We start from the raw sequence: 22,289 nt of genomic DNA, 5'->3' as shown, positions 1-22,289 counted from the left end.
ATTTAATTTGCATTGCATCCTACCCTCATTTAATTTTATTTCTATGTAAACCCATTAAGAAATTTTAGCCAAACAAAAGCACCCAATGGTCTCAAACCACATAATCTAGAAAATTATATTTTCTGGTTTATATTAACAATTATTTAACCAAATGATGCTTTATTTTTTTAACTAGTATTGGGTAATTTTCAACATTCTACAAAATTATGAAAGTTATACCATCTAATATGAGATCACCTTATTAATAACACTGTACATCCATACAATGCTTAATACTATAAATAGACCTCTGCATTATTATATTTATTCCCCTAGAGTAATAATAATGAAACAATAGGGAAATTTTCTTAGGCATTTCCCATTTCTATTCTGTGGACCATAAGCAGAGAACGCATTCTAAATTTCTTTTATCAGTTAAGGAACCTGAGGTTCAGAAAGTCACATGGTCTGTAGTTCAAACAACCAAAGAGTTTGAACTTGACTCCACACATTGTAGTTCCAACATACTTTTTCCTCTTTTCTGCTATACCACTTTACTTGTGGTAATTATATTTATACTTTTTTCTCAGTTCTTGGACTCATAAGATGAGAAGGGGGAGTTGGTATCTGATTGCTTTTTCAAAAACGATTCCAAACTGCCTCTCATTTCCGTAAGAACACTTTCTTGCCATCAGCCTGTAACACCTCCTTTCTTCTTGGAAGTCTGTTATTTACCAATCATAATGACATCCTAAACTTTTCAATGGCTTCAGAACTTTCTTCTCTCACATTTATCCACTTAAAAATCTTTCATGTGTGAGCTTGTGACCCTTTTGACATTCTGGTTGGAAGTTCCCAACACTCATGATTCCTACCTCCATTTTTAGGAACCTATTGGTAATGCTGTTCAGTAGACCTTATCATCACATGATTTGCTCATCAAACAGTACTTTACATTTCTCAGACTTTCTCTTACCAGAGCTATCATCTTTCTCCCTCTCTTTGCCTTTCCTTCCCACAAACTCACTCTTGCCACTGCTCTAATTTTTAGTCCTACTTACCTCTCTTCTTTCTCAACCTAGTCTTTGTGGTTTTCCATTTTCAGGGGTTTTCAACTACTTATGAATTTCTCAGCCCAGATGCTTTATACCATTTTTGCTTCATTAGTCCCAAACTAAGGTAATTTTCAAAGTCCCATTCCTGTCCCTGCAACCAAGAAAATCGGAGTGCTGTCAGAAAGGTAGTTTGGCCGCACTGGAAGCCCTGGTGGAGCTGAAAGGTTGAATCGGGGGTCCTGAAGGGAATGAGCAAGAAAGATAGAAAGTGATTTTATGAGAGGTATTATGGGGCACTGCAGAAATTATATGGAAATTATAGCTATTGATAATTGTAAATTTTGGAGCATAACCATAGGACTTATGGTGAAGGATGATAGAAGACAAGATCATTAAAAGAACAGAGGCAAAGAATGTTGTAAAAATCATTTATTTATATGAGTATTGAAATCCTGAAAACTTAGACAAGAAGAAATGTCGGAGAGAATGACCATGAACCAGTAACAGAAATCTTCAAGGAATGAGGGCCTATAGTGCAGAGATCAGGAGATAACAACAGTAAGGGGATAGTATTGGGGAATAGAGATGTATTACATGAAATTAAAACTAGGTGGGGGTTGTTTTTTGTTTTTGAGAAGGAGAAAGAATGTCCAGGAAGTTGCTTTGAAGAGTAGGAAAGACTAATGCTGTATCTCAGGTCCAGCAGCTTTGAAAGAGAAAAGAGTATCCAGCTAAGAGGACAGTGACTCAGAGGACAGCTGATTCATTTTAGGGCAGGAAGACTGGTAGCAATTGCCTAGTCTCGAGCCTCATGCTCTTAGATAGTCCTCATCCTACAGCTTTTGACATGTTGAGCTCATTATAATAATTGATATATCTCACTAGGAGCAGTGCTTTTAAGCACATAAAATGTGTTTTCATATGTAACAGCTCTTTTAAACCTCACAGCCATCTAGGGATGGCAGATGAAGATATAGATGAGAAGCGGTAGGTGGTCAGTACTCAAACAAGCCTTACATCCAAATCCAGGACTCACTTCACTACAGCACAATTATAGAGAAAAGCCCAAATCCAAGGAAAGATCCTTTCTAAATTTAAAGCACATCTGTGGAGTAGGAAGATTTTGCAGTTGTGCCCTGACCTACTTCATCCTATTCAGATGGGCCTCTATGTATTTTGAGGTCAGCATAGTTTAGGTTACTGGGGATGTCTGTCTGCTTGGTGGTCTTAATCCTTGCGCAACTTGGATCATTTGTCCAAATGGTTCTAATTGGAAAACAACGTTATTACTTGGAGAATATTTCTTTTGTCTTTTAAACATACTTAAAATTGTGCAACCTTGTACAGAAAGAATTCTTTTTCCTCAAATTTGCATGTTTCAAATATTTGCAAACCATAATGTTTCTTCTTTAGTTTCTGACATGCTAAAGTTGTACATATTTCTTTCTTTAATCTGTCCTTGTAAGCCATTCTTTTCATCATTTTAGTAGTTTCATTTGGAATCTGTTCAAGTAGCCTACATATTTATTCAACAGGCTTGCCAAAACCCCAACAGAGAATTCCTGGGATATGCATTCCTAAAATAATGCCACACACGTATTAGTCTGTCCTTTTTAATTTTGCAAATACATTCTTAATTTTATTATTTTTTATTATTTATTTTCACAAATACATTCTTAATTTTAGTCTATTATTTTGCTAGTTATTTTTCTTACGAGACCACTTTTCCAAATAATACTTAAGTATGCCATTATTTTTTTTCATAATTTTGTTCTGCTTTTGCCCTCACTGGAATTTTACTTTTTTATTTCATTTTGTATTTAGTATTCTTATTACTATTATATGGTATAATCTCTGCCCATAGAATCACAGAATAACATTACTTAATTTCCTACAAATTATTTATTATGTTCTTGCTATTTTTGTATCAGGTACATATCTGTTAAATTATAATACAAATTCCCATCCTTAACTTTTGTTTTTTTCATATTTATTTCCTTTGGGGTCTGTAAAATATTCATTATCTTCTTAAAGCTACCATCTATCTTTATTTCTGTATTTTTTCTGTTTATGTATTTATTTCTAGCTGTCTCCTTCTAAATGAAGGACACATTTTCTGCTCCCATCTCATCCCACAGTTTAAACTGCACAACTTCAGATAATCTCTCTGATCACCTTCGCCATGTTACCAATGTTCCAACACACACACATTTACACACAGTATACCCCTGTCATTCTCTATCACTAATTTAAAAAATTATAGCACTTTTCAAAAATCATAGTGATAAAATTACTTATTAGCTTATTTATTTCATTTCTTGTTCCCAAATGTATTGTAAGCTCCATGTAGGCAGGAAAAACATACTTTGTTCCCTAATGTGTATATCCAGCTCTAGACACAGTGCCTCAGATATAGTAGGCACACAGTGTTTGTTGGCTGAATTTATGCATGCATGGATGAATGAAAAACATGAGTTAAAAACAACTCTGTTGGTGTATAAATCTCTCTCTCGTTAAAAAAAAAAAAATGTGTTCCTTAGATAGACCCATTAGCTCATTTAATAAATTCTTATCTGCTTGAAGCACTGATGCATTGACCTGTGATTTATGTCACAAGTGATACACTTTGAGAAAGCAATAAATACGTTAGTAGTGGCAAACTCTGAGAGCAGACTAAATAAATGACCTACTTGTTTCCATAGCTGTCTAATTTATAAACACTTTAAGAGCAAGATTTGGGTTTTACCTTAAATTATCAAATTGCAATAAAATAGTTGTAATTGTATATGGACGATCAACAGTAAGCTTTAGTTTGTCATTTTATTACAAAGGGTTGACAAGAAAAGTATGTGCAACAAAATCAAAGCACTTGGTGGTGGTTTTAATTGTCAGGTAGAGGAGCTGCAGGTAGCGTTTTGATCTGCTAATTGTCCCAGTGCCTGGGGAATCCTTCCCCGAAGCTCCACTAGCAATAACTTTCCTTCAGCCATAACTTCTTTCCCTCCTCCTGCCATGCAGTCACACCTGCTAAACCCAGATGTACTCGGCAGAGGGGAAAAGACAGCGCCGGGGAGCTGTGTCTACCCAGGAGCCTGGAGTCTCAGAAACAGCTCAGTTTAAAGGTTTTTTTGTGTAATGACAATCTTTATGTCACCGCTAACTGCTGTTTAATCCCCTTTGGCAACTATACTTCTACCTTTCTTAAATGCCTGAATGGTTCTACAACTATTTGTGTGCTTGTGACCTCAGTAATTTTGGTTTCTACTGTGAGTCAGAAAGCTCCGAAAACGTGTCTTTCTGAAGAAGGTATTAGATGTCAAAGGAGTGTGTAGAGTAAACATTGTAAAATCTAATGCTTTGCTCTCTTTTATGTGATAAGAGAACAGTTGGCAGGTTTTTTTGATGGGCAATTAATTCCTCATCCCTACTTTAAAGTTTTAATTATTTTTGAACTTATATGTATACATATATTGAAGAAGAGCTATAATGGAATCACTTGGTCTCTTTATTTAGAGACTTAGTAATATTTTTAACCATAAAATTGATCATGCCACATAGTCTTATAAGTTATATATTCAACAGTTTTTATGGAGCAGAGATAGGGCAAAGAGCTGTTCTGGGTGATGGAATTACAAGAGTGAACAAAACAGATGACAGTCCTTGCTCTCATACAACTTAAATTCTAATGAGTCAAATGAAGGGAATCAAAGAATAAATGAAGGAGACTGTCTAGCAGGTTAAAAGTAGGTGGTAGGGATTCAGGAATGGATTTCACTTTTATGTAGGATGCTCAGGTCAAGCCTCAATTTTCAAAAGCATTAACTGAGATATACTACAAGCATGTTGCCTCAAGTTTTATTTGCCTCTGTATTTACTATGCTTTATGTAACAGTTAAATTTATTTTGTAAAATATATCCATATTTTCCTTTATGACTTCTGCTACTGGCATCATATTTAAGTGCATAAGAATTGCCTTTGCTTCTTCTACCAAATGATGAGCTTTATGTCCCAACACAACTTACAAAAATTGTTAGAAAATGAAGCACACATTATATACTAGATTCTATGATAATTTGTGTCAGTTTAGAGACTTACTGGGCTGCTTCCCTATTAGTGGGACAGTATTTTCAATTACCAAATTAATTATGAATTATGAATTTTAGTTAGTAGTAATTGTGCATAATTAGAAATATATCAAAATATGGTTTACTAATATTTTACTTGGGATGTTGGCATTTGTTTTTATAAATGATAATTTGAGCAATTTTTATCAAGCTTGGTACTAGGGAAAGGCCATAATTGTAGAATTAACTGGGAAGTTTCTCTTCCTTGGAGCATTTTAAGTACAAGAGTTTGCTGTTTCTTAAAGTTTTCAAATAACTCGTCTACCAAGCAGTCTGATCTGTTTGTTGAATACCTTTTTTATTTTTTTAGGGGAAGGTAGGGTGGGGAAGAGGGAGAGAGAGAATCTTAACCAGGCTCCATGCTCAGCGAGAGCCCAATGCAGGGCTCAATCTTATAACCCTGAGATGATGACCTTAGCCAAAATCAAGAGTTGGGTACTTTAACTGACTAAGCCAGCTAGACATCCCTGTTTGTTGGGTACTTTTGTGAATACTATTTCTGGGTCTTCCATAATGAATGGAGCACTTACTTGTTATCCCTTTTCCATTTTTGACAATTTATCATTTCTGACACAATAGTACAACTTAAGAATAGTTTCAAATTTATTAGCAAAAATATATATATAATATTAAAATGTTTGTGAAGTAATTTATGAAAAACAAAGCATAGTAATGTGTATACAATGTGATAATTACAAAGTAAAAAAAATAAACATTAAACAAAATAAATCTTCCAGGCTCAGGAGTCAGGATTTTTAACATCAACAGTTGACTAACCTTGGTTTTCAAAAAATAAATAAATAAAATGGAGCCACTAATAATAGAGCCTGACTGCTAAAGTTAATGTGAGAATGTAATACAAGTGCTTAGAACAAGGTCTTTGGTCCATGATGTCTCCATAATGATGATCATGATGACAATGACGTCAATGACGATGATGGTGTCCTACCTCCCGTTTTGTAGCACAGTGCTTGGCTCAAATTATGATGAAAAGTAATGGATAAGTGAATCTAGTGCCAATCAATTTTCTTTTTCAATTATTATTTTATGTTTTACTTTTATCAAGAAGACTTCAATCTTTGAGCTGAGATACAATTTGCAGATATACTAATATAATGTGATAAGAGAATGTAATCAGATTGGGAGTTGGAGCCTGGATAAACCATTTACTAATTCTGAAGCCTTTTACAGTTTACATCCCTAACCTATTCCTAATCTATAGGGTATGGATAAAGCAGAAGCAATCTAATAGGGTCATTGGAATGGTTGAGAGATATAACTCATATAGTATGTTTATAGATCCTGGAAGGATAAAAACTCTCAATAAATATTGGGTATTTTTTATTTTCTTAGTTGTGATTGTGGCTATTATTGTAAAGGGGACAGTTACCCTGGGCAGCCTGAGGTCTCAAAGAAGAATGGTCTAAGGAAAGGATGGGAACCTGGACCGATTTGACAAACTGGCCAGTCAACAGAGCTTAGCAATTTTTCAGTTTATGTTAAATATATTCTGGTTATGTTTCTGGTTTTAAATAATTGATTTTGGGAGCACATTACTGTTCTTAGTCTGTTATGGCTACTATAACAAAAAAATACCATAGACTCGGTGGATTAAAAAAAAAAAACAAATTAATATCTCACAGTACTGGAGGATGGGAAGTCCAAAGGCAGTGTGTAGCAGATTCCATGTCTGGTGAGAACCTTCCTCCCGGGCCATAGGCAGCCACCTTTTCATTGTGTCCTTACATGCTCTACAGGGACAGGGAGGGGGCTCTGAGGCTTTTTTTCAGTGAAGGCACTAATCTTATTCATGAGGTCTCTACCCTTATGCCTTAATCACCTCCAAAGGGCCCACCACCAAATACCATCACATTGGGGATTAGATTTCAATATATGGATTTGGGGTGATATAAATAGTCTATAGTATTGTCTGCAATAGACTATCCTTCAATGTCACCTGACCCACCAGGAGGTCTTTGCTTCCTTTATATTCTTCCTACCTTGTGGCACTTACTCTCTACTATGAATATAGACTCTAGGTTGTGTCCTGATTTATAACCTATAATAGAAACTTCTAAAATATTTTAGGTTATTTTTATTTCACATTTTGCTCTAGAGGTCTCAATTGTAAATATGGTATATAAGGCAGTTGACAGCATGAAAGTTTTTTGTAATCTGCTTACTCATGACTCATGGTCTCCTTGGTCAGTACTTAGTATTCAGAAAATGCCTCACTATGTCTTGCCTTTCAGCAGTTCAAGTTTATTTTAATATTTTATGTCAAAAATGGATAAAAATTAAGTTTATGTTGGCCTAAAGGTTTTGAATAGAAGAATTCTATTTTCATTTTAAAGAATTGACTTTTACTGCTACCCCCCACTTCAGGGGAAAAGAAAACTTTCCTTTAAGATATTTAGGTTAAATGTAAGATATAGCTATACAAGCATATTTTAAAAATTAATAAAAAAAAAAGCTATGTGCTTTCCTACAGAATGAATCAGGTGGTTCTGATAAATTAAGAAATAGACGTTAGTGATTCAGGATAGAGGACTGTTAAGTCAGTTTGTACCGATATCTAAAATAACAACATTTATGACTAAGATGAGCTGATTGCCAAAGCAAGCAGGATTCCACATGAAATGTACATGGTTAAAACTTGAAATTTATTGAGGAAATACATTATGTATGGATTATTCCCAAATCAAGTCACAATTTAAAACATTCTTTTGAATATTATATGAGTGTCTTCATAAAGGAAGAATTACAATGTGCGAATTCAGGATTGTCTCCCTATTTTAAGGTCAGGTGATTAGCAATCTTAATTGTAAATACTAAGTCCCTTTTGCCATATAAATCTAACATATTTAATGGGCAAAATACCAGAGGGTGAACGTCATAGATCCAGAATCTTACTTTTGTTTACATACACAATCTCACATAGGTATAACTCTTCATTTGGAGAGCAGTGTAAAGTAGGTGAGGTTTTGAAAGACTTAATCCTGTTTCTACCAAGTACTTGACTTGTGACTCTGAGCAAACTCCGATCCCTGAACCCTAGTTTACTTATGATCAAAATGAAAATGAAGCAATATACAGGAAATGATTTTGGAACTTCAAAACAGTCTTATAAATCATCTGTTTTGCTGGTAGCCAAATTCCTGTTTTGTTTTCTGTACCTTTATAGAATCAGCTAGTATTGATATTCTCATTTGTTTTTCTGTGTTTTACTGAACATATCCAGATGTTGTGAAAACTTTTGATTACACCTGTTTGGAAAAGGAACATACAGACATTAAGAAATGATGACAAATCTGATAGGTAGGTCATCTCTGTATTGTGAGAACTTAATTGGCGGTGATAAGATGCCAGATTAGCTCTTAAATGTTACTATGGGCCCATTCATATCTGATGTCTCCACATGTCCGTGATTTCACCTGTCCTTCTCAACCCTAAGTTGAGACCTAGAGTGGCTGGCTTAGAAAATTCTTGTTTGTCCATGAGAATGTACGAAGTTAAGAAATTAAATCATTTTCTCACCCTCCTGAGAAAATTGCCACCTTCAAAGGAATTAGGGTCATCTTCTCTCCTATGTTCCTTCACAACCCAAATTTCGACTTCTTCTGGACCTAATGCCAGTCCACAAAAATGAAATTAATACAAATTTCCTTAAACATAGTAGCAGTGATACTATTTAAAAATATTTTAGTATTATAGAATTGATGCTAGAGAAACCTACTTTATTTTGCTTCTAAAAAAAGCTCAATTTCAAAATTATCTGTGGGTCATAACTTATCTTTGGATTAGCAGTTCCTTGATGATACCCCTCAGTATAAGAATGAGCTTAGATTCCAGCACCAAAGTGCCATTTTGTTATTGGGATTCCTCCTCCCCAATAGATGTAAATATGTGTGTTTTTGTAAATCTGTAATTCTTTATTATATAGAACAGCTTTTAAATAAGTCAGAAGAATAAATTTCTAAATGACATCTTTAGTTACTAATAGAATTCATATGGTGATTGCTTCAAAAATAAAATGCATTTGAAAGTCAGAAATAGGAAAACAAAAATATAGGCAGAATTACTGATAAAAATAATTTCTGTATATTCTTAGGGAAGTGGCATAGATCAATATGAAGTAACTTTCTTGATTACTTCTAAAGAGGTTATTTATTTTGCTTTATGTTCCTCATAATTTAAGAGTACCTTGAAATATTTAAAATGTTATTACTGATAACAGCTGCATAGTGAAGCAATCTAGGGTTGGAGGTTTCAGGTTGCTTATTTAACTTTAATTGAGAATATGTTATAAATTAAGTCAGTTGTCTTTGGGATAATAAGAGTCATGAAAAACTCTTCCAGGATTAATTGTTTGTGAAGGCAATTACTATGAGCAAGGCCCAGAATTTAAGCCCAAGCAACTGGAGCATACAAACTTTAACTGTGAATTCTTAGGCTCATTTACATTGGTATGTCCTCCTGAAAGTATCCATTTTCATATATAACTGCATTATAGAAAAAATATTTAGATCATTTGGCAATAGAAGGAATGTAAACTATCACTCCATAACATTTTAGGACAAAGTTATACTTAGGCTAGTGTAGACTGGACCAACAGGTTTTTTTTTTAATTTTTTTTTTTGTGTGTGTGTGTGTGTGTGTGTGTGTGTGTGTGTGTGTTTAATTCAAGAAGTCATAGGAAGACATTGAGTATCAGGAAGATACAATTCAACAATTTAGAGCTTTTTCAGTTTCTTCAGTGGTTCTCTGACTCTTGCCAATGGAAATTAAAGCAAAATGAATTGATGAATAATTTGGTTGTACTCCAGGAACCTAAGCACTGTTGTTTTTTTTTTTTTTGTTAGAGTAATAATAAAGGAATATAGTAAAGTAAAAAAAAGATACTACTGTTATGTGCTTTTAAAGCTGATAACCCAGAAACTAAAGTGGAAATCACTTTAGAAGACCTCTTAATACATATTTATAATTAAAACTTGGTTCCTTTGACATCACTGCTCATTTGGAAAGTTGGTTTGTATGTATTCTATGTTAAGTTCATTTGTTAAGTATCTTCATAAGCTTGTTATTATAGGATACTGTTACTCGGACTGCTGCTGTGAGAGAGTGTACAGTCAACACTTGTATAACCACAATATTAATGACTATCAATTTAGGTTATTAGACTACTACATTGGAATGGTCAGTGTTGCTTCTTTTGGTTTGTGAAAATCTTTGATGTATCTGCAGTTATAAAATGATGTTATAAATTTTTAGAGACATTTTTATTGAGATGCAAGCAAACCACACAATCTTAAGTGTCTGCGTAGTTAAATGAGTTTTCAAAATTGTGTGTACCCATCTAATGGGCAATTAATGATTTAAGTAAGTAATGGCTTACCTAGGTAATGTAGGTAATGATTTACCTAAAACATGATATAGAACATTTCCACAATCCTAAATATTCTTTCATCTTGTTTCCAGTCAAAACCCATCCTTACCGCTCCTCTCTCCATCATCTATGTTTTTGATTTCTATCATTATAGATTAATTTTGTCTATTTTTGGACTTTATACCATTGTTATGATTTTGTGTGTGTGTGTGTGTACTTGAGTGTGGCATCATTCATTCAACATAATGAGTTTGATATTTATCCTTGTTATTGCACATACTGAGTCCATTTCTTTTTATTCCTGAATACTATTTCATACAGATACACCATTGTTGGATTATCTGCTTTGTAATTGGTGGAAAATTGGGTTGTTTCCAGTTTTTAGCTTTTATAATGAGTGAAGATAATCTGAAAATTCTTACAGATTTTTTTTCTAAATTGACATAATTCATTTCTCTTGAGTGAAATACCTGGGAACAGAATTGCTGAGTCATAGGTGGATACATGTTAACTTGAAAACTACTCAGCACATCTCCAAAGGGATTGTATAATTTTATTCTCCCAGCAGCTGTTGAAAGGCTCAGTTGTTCCATATCTTCACTCCAAATCTGTCACTATAAGTCTTTCTGACTGTAGCTATATTTTCTTTTATGAAGTGTCCAATCTTTCACAAGTGTCTCTTTTTTGCTTTTTGGGTATTTTAAGTTTGATTTATGAGGGTGCCGTATATATCCTAGATATGTGTATTTTGCCAGATGTATATTGAAAATATATATCCTAATCCATGGCTTGATACTCAGTTTCTTAATGGTGTCTGTTGATGTAGTACTTTCTAATTTTAATGACATGAATTTTATTGGTATATTTCCTTTAGAGTGCTTTTTTTAGGTAAATGTCTTTACCTAACCCCGTGTCACAAATATATTGTCTTAGTTTTTCCTGTAGAAATCTTATATTTCTGGTTTTTACATATGAGTTTAGGATCCTTCTTGAATTATTTTTGTATGTATCATTAGGTACAAGTCGAGGTTTATTTTTTCCATAGGGAACTTCAGTTATTTCATTTGTTGGGAAGACTGCATTCTCCATTGTAATGTCTTGTTATATCCTGATTGCCTTGTTTGTATCTATTCTATGTCTTTAATCTTTCTTAGTCTTTATACCAACACCAGGGTGTCTTGATTAACTTAGCTTTATAGTAAAGCTTGAATTTAGGTAATATAGTTCTTCTAAATGTATTCTATTTGTTGTATTTTCATATAAATTTCATATAAAATTTATCAGTTACTTCAGAAAACCTTGTAGATGCTTTGATTAAAATTGTATTAAATTTATAGATCATTCTGATGGGAATGGCCATATTAACATTATATAACAATTGATTAAGATCTTTTATCTATTCATTTATGCCTCTGTATAGATCCATATAAATACCAAATAAATATTTATTAACAATAAATACCAATTCCTTTTTTGTTGGTTTTTATAAACTATAAAGCATTTAAATACTGATTATTTGATTACTCATACTTTACCTTGTTTTAAAACAGGACTCAAGTATAATGAATGGAGATCATTCAGCACCTTAGCATGCTTCACAGAGCTTATAAAAGGACTGTGCACATAGGATATACTTAATAGACAAATACCCAGAAAATATTTAATTAATATTTTTATATTATGACAGACAGTACTGTTGGGAAAAAAATCAACATTTCAGATAATGAAGTTTTAAAAACTAAATAAATATAAAATTTTGCAAGGTTTCAGGAAAATAATCTAAGATTCATAATACCAGATCTACTAACAGCTGAAATAATGAGACTTTGAAAATTTGGGGAAGTAGTTAATGGAATCAGAGTTTAGAATACCTATAAATCACTTTACTCCCTTAAAAATAAGGAGTGTACTTTAGCTACCTGGGATAGATAAGTGCCTCTTCTATTTATAAAGATATCGGTAGTTATAGTTATTCCTAGCTTTTTACAGAAGAGTCAGGTTCACAAGGCAGGAAAACATTGTACAAAGGCTTCATCCTGCTTTAGAAGCTTAAAGAATGTGTGTGTGTGTGTGTGTGTGTGTGTGTGTGTGTGTGTAGTGATGATCTTATCCCAGATGGTGGTGTCACCAGAAAGCTTTTGCTTTGAGTGAAGTTCATCTTGGTTCACACCTGAACCAAATCCAAACTAATGCGATTTTCTATTAAACAGGTTAAGCAAAACCATCAATTGTCTATCTTTTCTACTTGTTTTGTGAAATTGATTCAGGAAAGTGGACCAAAGCTATACTAAGAGGTGAGATATATGCTTTGAGCTACTCTTTGCTGGCACCTTTCTAGAACATTAATAAATATTTTATATGTTAATGTGGTGCCTAGAAATTTTTAGGAAAAAAATATTCTTAGAAGACTCTTGCTTATAAACCACTCCCCAAGTAATTTTTTTTTTTTTTTTTGCTGTTTTGGATAATAATTAAACACCAGATTGAGTTACAGGAAAATAAATTGCTTTCTTCTTGTTTGAGAGGCCATTATTAGCTGTATATTTATATTAACTCTACCCTCCCATGATTTAGATATGCCACATATGATTATAATAAAATGAAATAAATATGTTCTAAAGGACCACTTTCTACCATGCCAATATGTGATAAGATTTCTTAGATCTGTACCAAGTTCTACTTTGAAATTTACTTAGATCTCTTTTCCTTTCGGTGTTTACTAAGGTTCTTATTTAGATAATTACCATTCCAGAGGTTGTAACCTACACAAGTGATGGCATTACTTATTCCTTTCTACTAATCTAATAGGAAATGACTGATAAAGGGCATTCAATTAATCTACTTACTTTATATTGAGATGTTTAGGGGGCAGTGAATTTATTCTCAGGCTTCAAACACCTTGGCCTTTAATTTGTCAAACTTCAGTCTTTAAGTAAATTAGCTGGGTTCTGACTGAATTAATTGAATTCAGGGAGGGCTCTACAAATAGTTGTTCCTATATTTTCTCACATGTTTCTGTAAGGTCCAAACTGTTGGAAGGCAATTAGATTTTGAATTACTCTGTTACCCCTAGAACTCTTCTTCTTTGACCTCATAAAATCTCTCCTTTTCCCTCTATTAACTCTCCTCTTGCTTTCCTTTATTTTTCTATTCAGCTTGTCTCATTTTGCCCCTTACATGAATTGCTCTCTTGTGAATTTTCAACTCCCCTGATCTGTTGGCCCTGGGCTGCTCCCACTTGCTATTCATTCAGGCTTACATGGCAGTAATAGTTGAGTCTTTCAGTTCTGGAAACAGGGGTTGGTTGGTCAGTGCACCGAGAGCAGATTCATCTCCTCACTGTGAACTCCCAAGGATATATAATTTAGAAGTGTATTATATCAGAATATGAATTGTAGATTTCATAATGGTAATTATAATTACTAAAGATATAAAAAGACGTGAAACTTCTAATCAGTTTATTCACTCTGTTGTTCATGAAATTTAAAGAGAAGAGTTAGTTGAACAATTTGAATGTTTAATGTTTGGAGGTGAAAATGGTCTGACCACAACACGGACAAAATTTGGACAAAACTTGGGAAATAGAGGGGCACGTGAGGGGCTAGTTGTTAAGCATCTGCCTTTGGCTCAGGTCATGATCCCAAGGCCCTGGGATCTAGCCCTGCCTCAGACTCCCTGCTCTGCTGGAAGTCTGCTTCTTCTCTCTCCCACTCTCCCTGCTTGTGTTCCCTCTCTCACTCTCTCTGTCTGTCAAATAAATAAATAAAATCTTAAAAAAAAAAAAAAGTTGGGAACTATAGAGGACATTTATCCAGATTCTTGCAATGCTGAGAATTACTGCTTTGCACATTTTCTAATAATGTTATCAAGGCAGACAGGCCTGATAATATTTTAATGAATCCAACAGCTGATTTAAAAAATTTTTATTCTTCATATGTAAGTTATCTAGACTGAAACCACAAAATATAATATGTAAATGTTAATTTGTATGGGGCAGAGCAACAATAACATGAAAATGGCATCTTTTAATGAACAAACCCAAATCCCATACTTACATAAGTGTTCTCCTTCAAAGTAATTGCCCAGGCAGGTTTATTCCTTTTTTTCCAAATGATAATGTGATTATTCAAATACCTTAAACATCTCTGGGAACTGACTTTAGCACCAAAGGATAAAATGAGTGCCATCTTTTTTATGCCAGGTAGAAGTTAGCTTCTATCCCAAAACTGTTTATTCAGCTTAATATTTAACTAGTTTACTAGGCTTGATACTGAAAGATGTTTTACTTCTTCTAAAAATCATGTATAACCTCAAATGACCAAAACTACCACCATTTAGGTTCTTCAATATATTATAGCACAATATGTGAAAGTGACTTTATTTATTTATTTTTAAAATTTTATTTATTTATTTGACAGAAAGAGGGAGAGTTTAAGCAGGGGGAACAACAGACAGAGAGAGAGGGAGAAGCAGGTTCCCTATGTGGGGCTCAATCCCAGGACCCTGAGATCATGACCTGTGCCAAAGGCAGACGCTTAACTGACTGAGCCACCTAGATGCCCCTGTGAAAGCAACTTTAAAAAAGGAAACTTCTTGCTCTTTCTGAGCAACTTCTCTGTCACCCGATCACATTACATTGTTGTAGATATTCTTGGTTATGAACAACACTTTTCTGTGGTCTTATGGCTTACATATGATTAGAGAAAACTGCCCCACCTAGGGTCTCAGAAGGTGCATTAAATAGTTAAAGAAGACTGGTTGTAGTTCTAGAATGCAATCTTCATTTGTAATGTATTCAATGGAATTGTCCTCTAAACTCCCAAATTAGGAAGTTCCAGGGTATACTGAAGCTAGTTATTGCTTGTGCAGAATGTTCCTTGGCTTTGTGGTGGATTCTTGTGGTTAGCCTGGGTTTTCCATGTGTATCCTGCTTTCTCGTGGCTACCACCACTGATTCAGAAGTTCTGGGGAGAAAGAAATGGGCCAACATTCTGCCTGTATTTCTATTGACTCTATACTTCCATTTTATTCACAGAAAGGTAAGAACCTGAGTTCTGGGGTAGAGTGGGTGGATGCTACAACTAAAAGTGGAAACAGACATCAGAAATATTGTTCTCTCAAGGCCTGAAAAGCCAAACAAATGATACTTGAAGAATCAATCCCCAAATCATTGGCATAATGAACATTAGAAGAAAATGAGCATGATGCTTGGTTAGATCTAAGATTGTAGGGGAGAGGAAATGACATTACTGTATCTCTGTGATGTGGCAGGCAGAAAATGGTCACCTGAAGATGTCCAGGTCCTAATCCCTTGAATCTGTGAAAAAGAAATGTGGCAAATATGATTAAATTAAGGATCTTGAGATGGGGAGATTTTTCTGGGTTAGCTGGTGGACCCAAGGTGACCCTAAAGGTCCTTAAAGAGAATGAAGGAAGCAGAAAATTCAGAGGAGGACAGGTGATGACTGAGGCAAAGTCAGAGTGGTGATTGTGCAGAAGATTCAGTTGGCTGTTGCTGGCTTTGTAGATGGAAGGGGCAGCACAAGTTGAGGAATATGGGCAGCCTCTAGCAGCTGGAAAAGGCAAGGTAATAGATTTTCCCCAGACTCTTCAGAAAGGACATAGTCCTGCTGACACCTTGATTTTAGTCCATGAGACCCATGCATATTTCTGTCTTCCAGACTATAAGATAATAAATTTATGTGTCTTAATTTGTGGTAATTTGTTAAAGCAGCAGTAGGAAACTATACACCAATGCAAGATCATTCTCCCATTTATATAACACCAGCCATTCCCTCCTATCTCCAGTCTTGCTTTAGCATCCTGAATTCTGGGAGTAATATTAGTTTTGTGTGGCTTTTTATGTGATTGGTTAAGATTCTTAAACATGCATTGAGTGCATCTGAATTAAAGACTAATTTAGAGAACAATGTGTTTAAATATGTTTACCAATTCATTAGAAGACTTAATAGAGGTGGTGAACTGGCTTGCAATTTTCTCCCTAGTTTGTTTCTTTTTCTTAATTTTGATGTGAAATTATCCTTTGCAACACTTCTGTAACTTTTAAAAAAATTATCCTTTAAAGTCTATATAATTTCACAGTTATAAACAGTTCTAAAATACTGTTTAATATTACTAGTGATAAATGAGCCATCTGCTCATATTTGGAAGCTTTTTTTTTTTTGCTATATATTCAGAGTATCATTTTAACAGAATTTGATAGGTGCTTTTTAATGAGGTGCTTAAAAATATGAGGCAAACATGAACCTAGAGGTAGTACAGTGATATAAAAATTCTCATAAGGGAATGAAGAAAATTGTTAAGGTATTAAAATTATATAAGATATAAAATGGAATTCTATACTAATGTAGGTCTTGAATGTATTTCAATTATACACATTTTGGAAACCGTAACACATATAAGCCTAAGAAAATATAAAATTAATTTTACTTTTAAAAGTGCTTTTCTGTATGATAGTTATTTAGCTGTCATTGATTGGCTGAACATTTAAAAATTAATTTTAGCTGAGTCACTGGAAGTTAGAGACATATTTTCTGACCTTCTTAGTCTCCAAGAATTGTCACTGTGCAAAGAGCAAAGGAAGTGGCCCCAACACTTAGTCCTTGGTATAATTGTGCACCCTTTTTTTTTTTTTTTTTGAGAGGCAGAGCAGGCGAGTGCATAAGAGGAGGGGTGGGGGACAGAGGGAAAGAGAATCCTACATAGGGGTTGTGAGATCTCAAGATCCTGAAATCATGACTGAACTGAAATCAAGAGTCTTATCCCTAACCAAGAGAGCCACCTAGGAGCCCCTCCCCCCCATTGTGCATTCTTTCTTTTCAAAGATTAGTGTCTGTCCCATCTGCCCAATGAGGCCAAATGAAATCTAGTAGAGATTTTGGCTTTTATTATGAACTTATTTTGTTATAGTTGACATTTTTTCATTGGATCCTCACTAGAGTCACAAGTGATTTATCTACAGGATCTTTAGTACCCAAGTATTTATTATGCACTTACCCAACATACCCAGAGTTACCATGTTTCACAGGGAAGCAAAGATTTTTAACAGAGGAATACAGTGAAGATGACTGGTAAAATGAGTATTCATTTTAATATCACTCTTTGATTAGCACAGCTGCCTAAACTTGTATAATGTTGTTTACTAACCAATTATTAGATGTAGAAATAGTGAAAAATAAATATACAAAATAAATATATACATCCTTGACAGGATTTTAAGACTGAAAGCCTAGTTCATTGATTTCCTGCACTATATATTTTCTACAGAGATGAAAAGAAGCAGCTTGGGTTGCTCAAGATCAGGCAGCTGATTAGCAGCATACCGTGGTCAGAACACAGTGTGTGTCAACAAAAGGTCTTAAAATACCAAAGATTGTAGACATATTTTTGGATCAGATAATATTGCAAAGCAAGAATGATCCTGCAAATTTATTGTCTCAATCCTGAAAAGAATAAAAATAAATAAAAATGTCCAAATGACACTAATCAGAGTATACAGTTCCCAGAACCACCTGCCCTTGCTGACCTATGAATAACCTCTTAATACCCGGAAGAGCTGGTTAAAATGTTAAAAAGGAGGGGATGCTGTAGCCGAAAAGGCTGTTGTGCTGTCCAATATAGTATTGTTTGGTCACACATGGCTATTGATTATTTAAAATGTGGCTAGTCCTAATTGATAAGTGTTATGAGTGTAAAACGTAACTAGATCTCAAAGATAGTACACAAAACCCATAAAATATCTCCTTAATTTTTATATTGATTACATGTTTAAATGATAATGAAATCATATTATCACAATTAATCTTGTCTTTCCTCCTTTTTTAAAAATTGAAATACATTTGATACACAATGTTACATTAGTTTCAGATGTACAACCTAGTGATTTGACAACTCTATCCATTATGCAATGCTCACCACAAGTACAGCTGCCACCTGTCTTATTATAACACTATTACAGTACCATTGAATACATTCCCTATGCCTTATCCCTTTCATCCCTGTGCCTTATGCATTCCGTAACTAGAAGACTGTACCTCCTACTCCTCTTCATCTATTTTGCCCATTCCTCAGTCCCCTCCTCTCTGGCAACCACCAGTTTGTTCTCTGCATTTATGGGTCTGTTTCTGCTGTATTTCTTTTGTTTTTTAGATTCCACATATAAGTGAAATCATATGGTATTTGTCTTTTTCTGACTTATTTCACTTACCATAATACTCTCTAGGTCCATCCATGTTGTCACAAATAGGAAGAGCTCATTCTTTTTCATAAATATATATCATATTATCTTTTTTCATCTGTCAATAGGTACTTGGATTGATTCCATATCTTGGACACTATAAATAATGCTGCAGTAAACATAGAGGTACATATACCTTCTCCAGTTTTGTTTCTTTGAGTAAATGCCCAGCGGTAGAATTACTGGATCAGATGGTATTTCTGCCCAGTGGTAGAATTATTGGATCAGATGGTATTTCTCTTTTTTTACTTTTGAAGGATCTCCATGCTGTTTTCCACAGTAGTTGTACCAATTTACATTCCACCAACAGTGCAGGAGGATTCCTTTTTTTTTTCCCACATCCTCACTAATACTTCTTATTTCTTATCTTTTTGATACCAGCCATTATGACTTTCATGAGGAACTATCTCACTGTGGTTTTTATTTGCACTTCCCTGATAGTGATGTTGAACATTTTTTCATGTTTGTGTTGACTATCTATATGTCTTTTTTGGAAAAATATCAGTCCAGGTGTCTTTCTTCTTTTTAATATAGTTACCTGAAGATTTTAAAATGCATATGTGTATCACTTTATAGTTCTATTGAGTAGTGCTGGGCTAGAATAAGTCATAACAAATCAGAAGTAGAATATTTACTCATAGAGTGCTTTTTCTTGTAAGTTTAAAGGATATATGGAAAGATTGTCCTTTAAAGATGATTGTGGCTCACTATTATTTAAAAAGCTAGATGATGGCATGCTATTATTTTAGTAAAACTATTTTTGTTATTTCAAGAGTAAGTCTTAATAATATTTTATGCATTGTCAGATAAATGGTTGGCCTATAGTTTAAGGATATACAAATTTAAGAAGCTTATACATTAGATTGTCTAAAATCTTTTAAGTGGATGTAAAACTAAACTATAGGTGCTTGCATTTTATTTCAGTAGAGCGTCCATCTAAAGTGACTAATAGATGGATCAAAGAATAAGCAACTTCATTAGTAAGTAAATCAAAATTAAAATTGTATGGTGTAGCTTTTCTTACCTGTCAATAAAGCAATAATAAAGCATTTGGTAATATTTAATGTTATTCTGGTCACAGATTGCTGGAGAGAGTGTAAATGGGTTCAGATTTTCTGCTGGGAAAATCGACAGTAGACATAAAAGTTTAAGGAATATAATATAATAATTAAAAGTGAGGCATAAGATTGAGAGAGAAATAACCACTAATCACTAATCATACAATATTGAGAGATAAATATAATAAAATGACTGAGTACAGTGGTTAAAAACAAATCCTAGAGGTAAGCTGCCTGGATTATGTAACAGAATCTTCTCCTACAACCGGTGTGCCATTAAATTATGTACTTAGCCTTTCTATACCTCAGTTTCCTCATCTGTAAGACTGAAGCATGAATAATTGCTTCTTTCTACATCTCTTAGGAGGATTGAACATGGCCATGCTAAGGCTTTTGGAACAGTGCCTGTCACACAGTAAATTACACAATATTTTTTGAGTTAAAAGTATTTGCTGACATAGATATACATATAAAAATCTATAATGTTTCATGCAATATAAAAATTGAAAGTGAGAATTAAATGAATTGTATATCCATATTATGAAATAACATGTAGTTGTTTAAAGTGATTTGAATTGTATTTCTTGACATGGAAGAGTGTTGGCAGAATATAAGAGAGAAGAGGTCATTTAATAGAATAGTGGGTAGTAGTATTCTGTTTTATGTATCATACAAAAATAGCTAGAAACATGTATGACTATGTTTCCCTTAAAGGTGGAATTTTGCTTTATAAAACTTTGCTTTTTATATTTTAAATGATCATAAATATATTTATTATCAAAATCATATTTAAAAAAATAAGTCAAAAAACATTAGTCCTTTTCTTCAATAATGAATTATATATTTTTTGAATCAGCAGGGGTTAAGTGCATTACTATTGTTAGTTAACTTTTAGGGTAAGAGGGTTAGATGGTTGATCTATTAACTAGATCAGTTCATTATAATTCTCCCTAACACATAGCTCTAGGATGAAGAAACAAGCTGCTGAAGGTCAGACAGGGCCCAGGAACACAGGTGGAAAAGCTATTGCTAATTAGATTTCTCTGGACCATGAATTTTACTACAATACAAGGCTGCAGAAATACCCGGTGTACTGTTACCTCAAGATCCGTGTTTGGGAAAGCAAGTGTTATTTTTTATAAATAATAATAATAGCACATGTTTCTAAATTTGGCAATAGAAAAGCAGTAAAAATGAATAGTCCTGTAAAAAGTCAGTCAAGAAACTCACACATGCGCGCGCGCGCACACACACACACACACACACACACAGGATGTAAAATACAATAACAAATGCTTAAAGAGGGGGATGAGGAGAGGAGTAAAGAATGGGCTCAAACTTAAATGACCATCAATTTAATATAGATTGCCACACACAGAAAAGGTCATATATAAACCTAATGGTAACCAAGTATCAAAACCCACTAAATTTGGCCATAGAAATTAACATAGAATATTGTTCAACTCTTTAAAAAGCTGGTATATTACATAGTACAGAGAAGAGAAAAAGGTATATTTTAGATGAAATTTTCAGGTATAATGTGCCAGAGTCATTAGGGTTATGGACAGGGCTGTGACATCATAAGCAGGATCGTTTATTATTTTTATTTGTTAAAATAATGATTGAATAGGGACGCCTGGGTGGCTCAGTTGGTTAAGCAGCTGCCTTCGGCTCAGGGATCCGAGTCCCACATCGGGCTCCTTGCCCCGCAGGGAGCCTGCCTCTCCCTCTGACTCTGCCTGCCACTCTGCCTGTGCTCTCTCTCTCTCTGACAAATAAATAAATAAAATCTTTAAAAAATAGTAATAATGATTGAATAAAGTGTTTCAGTGTCCATAATCTAAGAGGTGGTAAAATATGATATTTATTTAATGAAAGATGTTTCAAGTATAACATTGCTAAACAAACACTAGTGAGAAATACGAATTTTGTAAGAGTTGAGGTGGGATGTTAAATGTTTTCAAAGCAATAGGATACTTATACCTTCAGTAGACAGTGAGTACTTTCTATGTATTGGTGAGTTTTCTGGGTACTAGTACCAAAGAGGAAAACTTAACACAGTGGAAAATCATTCGTATGTTTCAATGGGTACATCTTTAATCCAACAAGCTATGCATCTCGAATTCACAATTAGTTTTTACATGGATAGTTTTTCTTTTGGTTGGTTTTTGGTTTTGTTTTATTTGCCACAGAGGAACCATAACAAAAAGACAAAAAAGGAAAATCAGATGAGAAATCTTAGATTTGATAAAACCAAAGAGAGAATAATTGAAGGTTTTTTGAATAAGGAAGTTTGATAAAATAGGTATTTTTTAAGAATATTGCACAGGAAAAGTAAAAGAAAGAAAGAGAAAGAAAGAAAGAAAGAAAAAGAAAGAAAGAAAGAAAGAAAGAAAGAAAGAAAGAAAGAAAGAAAGAAAGAAAGAAAG

The 22,289-nt window shown here is 33.9% G+C and overlaps 1 protein-coding gene across 1 annotated transcript in view; it reads left to right on the top strand.

Moving 5' to 3' along the window:
• The window catches only part of EDIL3 (EGF like repeats and discoidin domains 3), a 406,610-nt gene that overhangs the window by 9,502 nt on the left and 374,819 nt on the right, over positions 1–22,289 (top strand). The gene's annotated exons all lie outside the window — the stretch shown is intronic.

The sequence above is a fragment of the Mustela nigripes genome, chromosome 12, assembly GCF_022355385.1.
Source record: "Mustela nigripes isolate SB6536 chromosome 12, MUSNIG.SB6536, whole genome shotgun sequence".
NCBI classification, from domain to species: Eukaryota; Metazoa; Chordata; class Mammalia; order Carnivora; family Mustelidae; genus Mustela; species Mustela nigripes.
The sequence above is the reverse complement of the archived record's forward strand: the minus strand, read 5'-3'. Positions and strand labels throughout refer to the sequence as shown.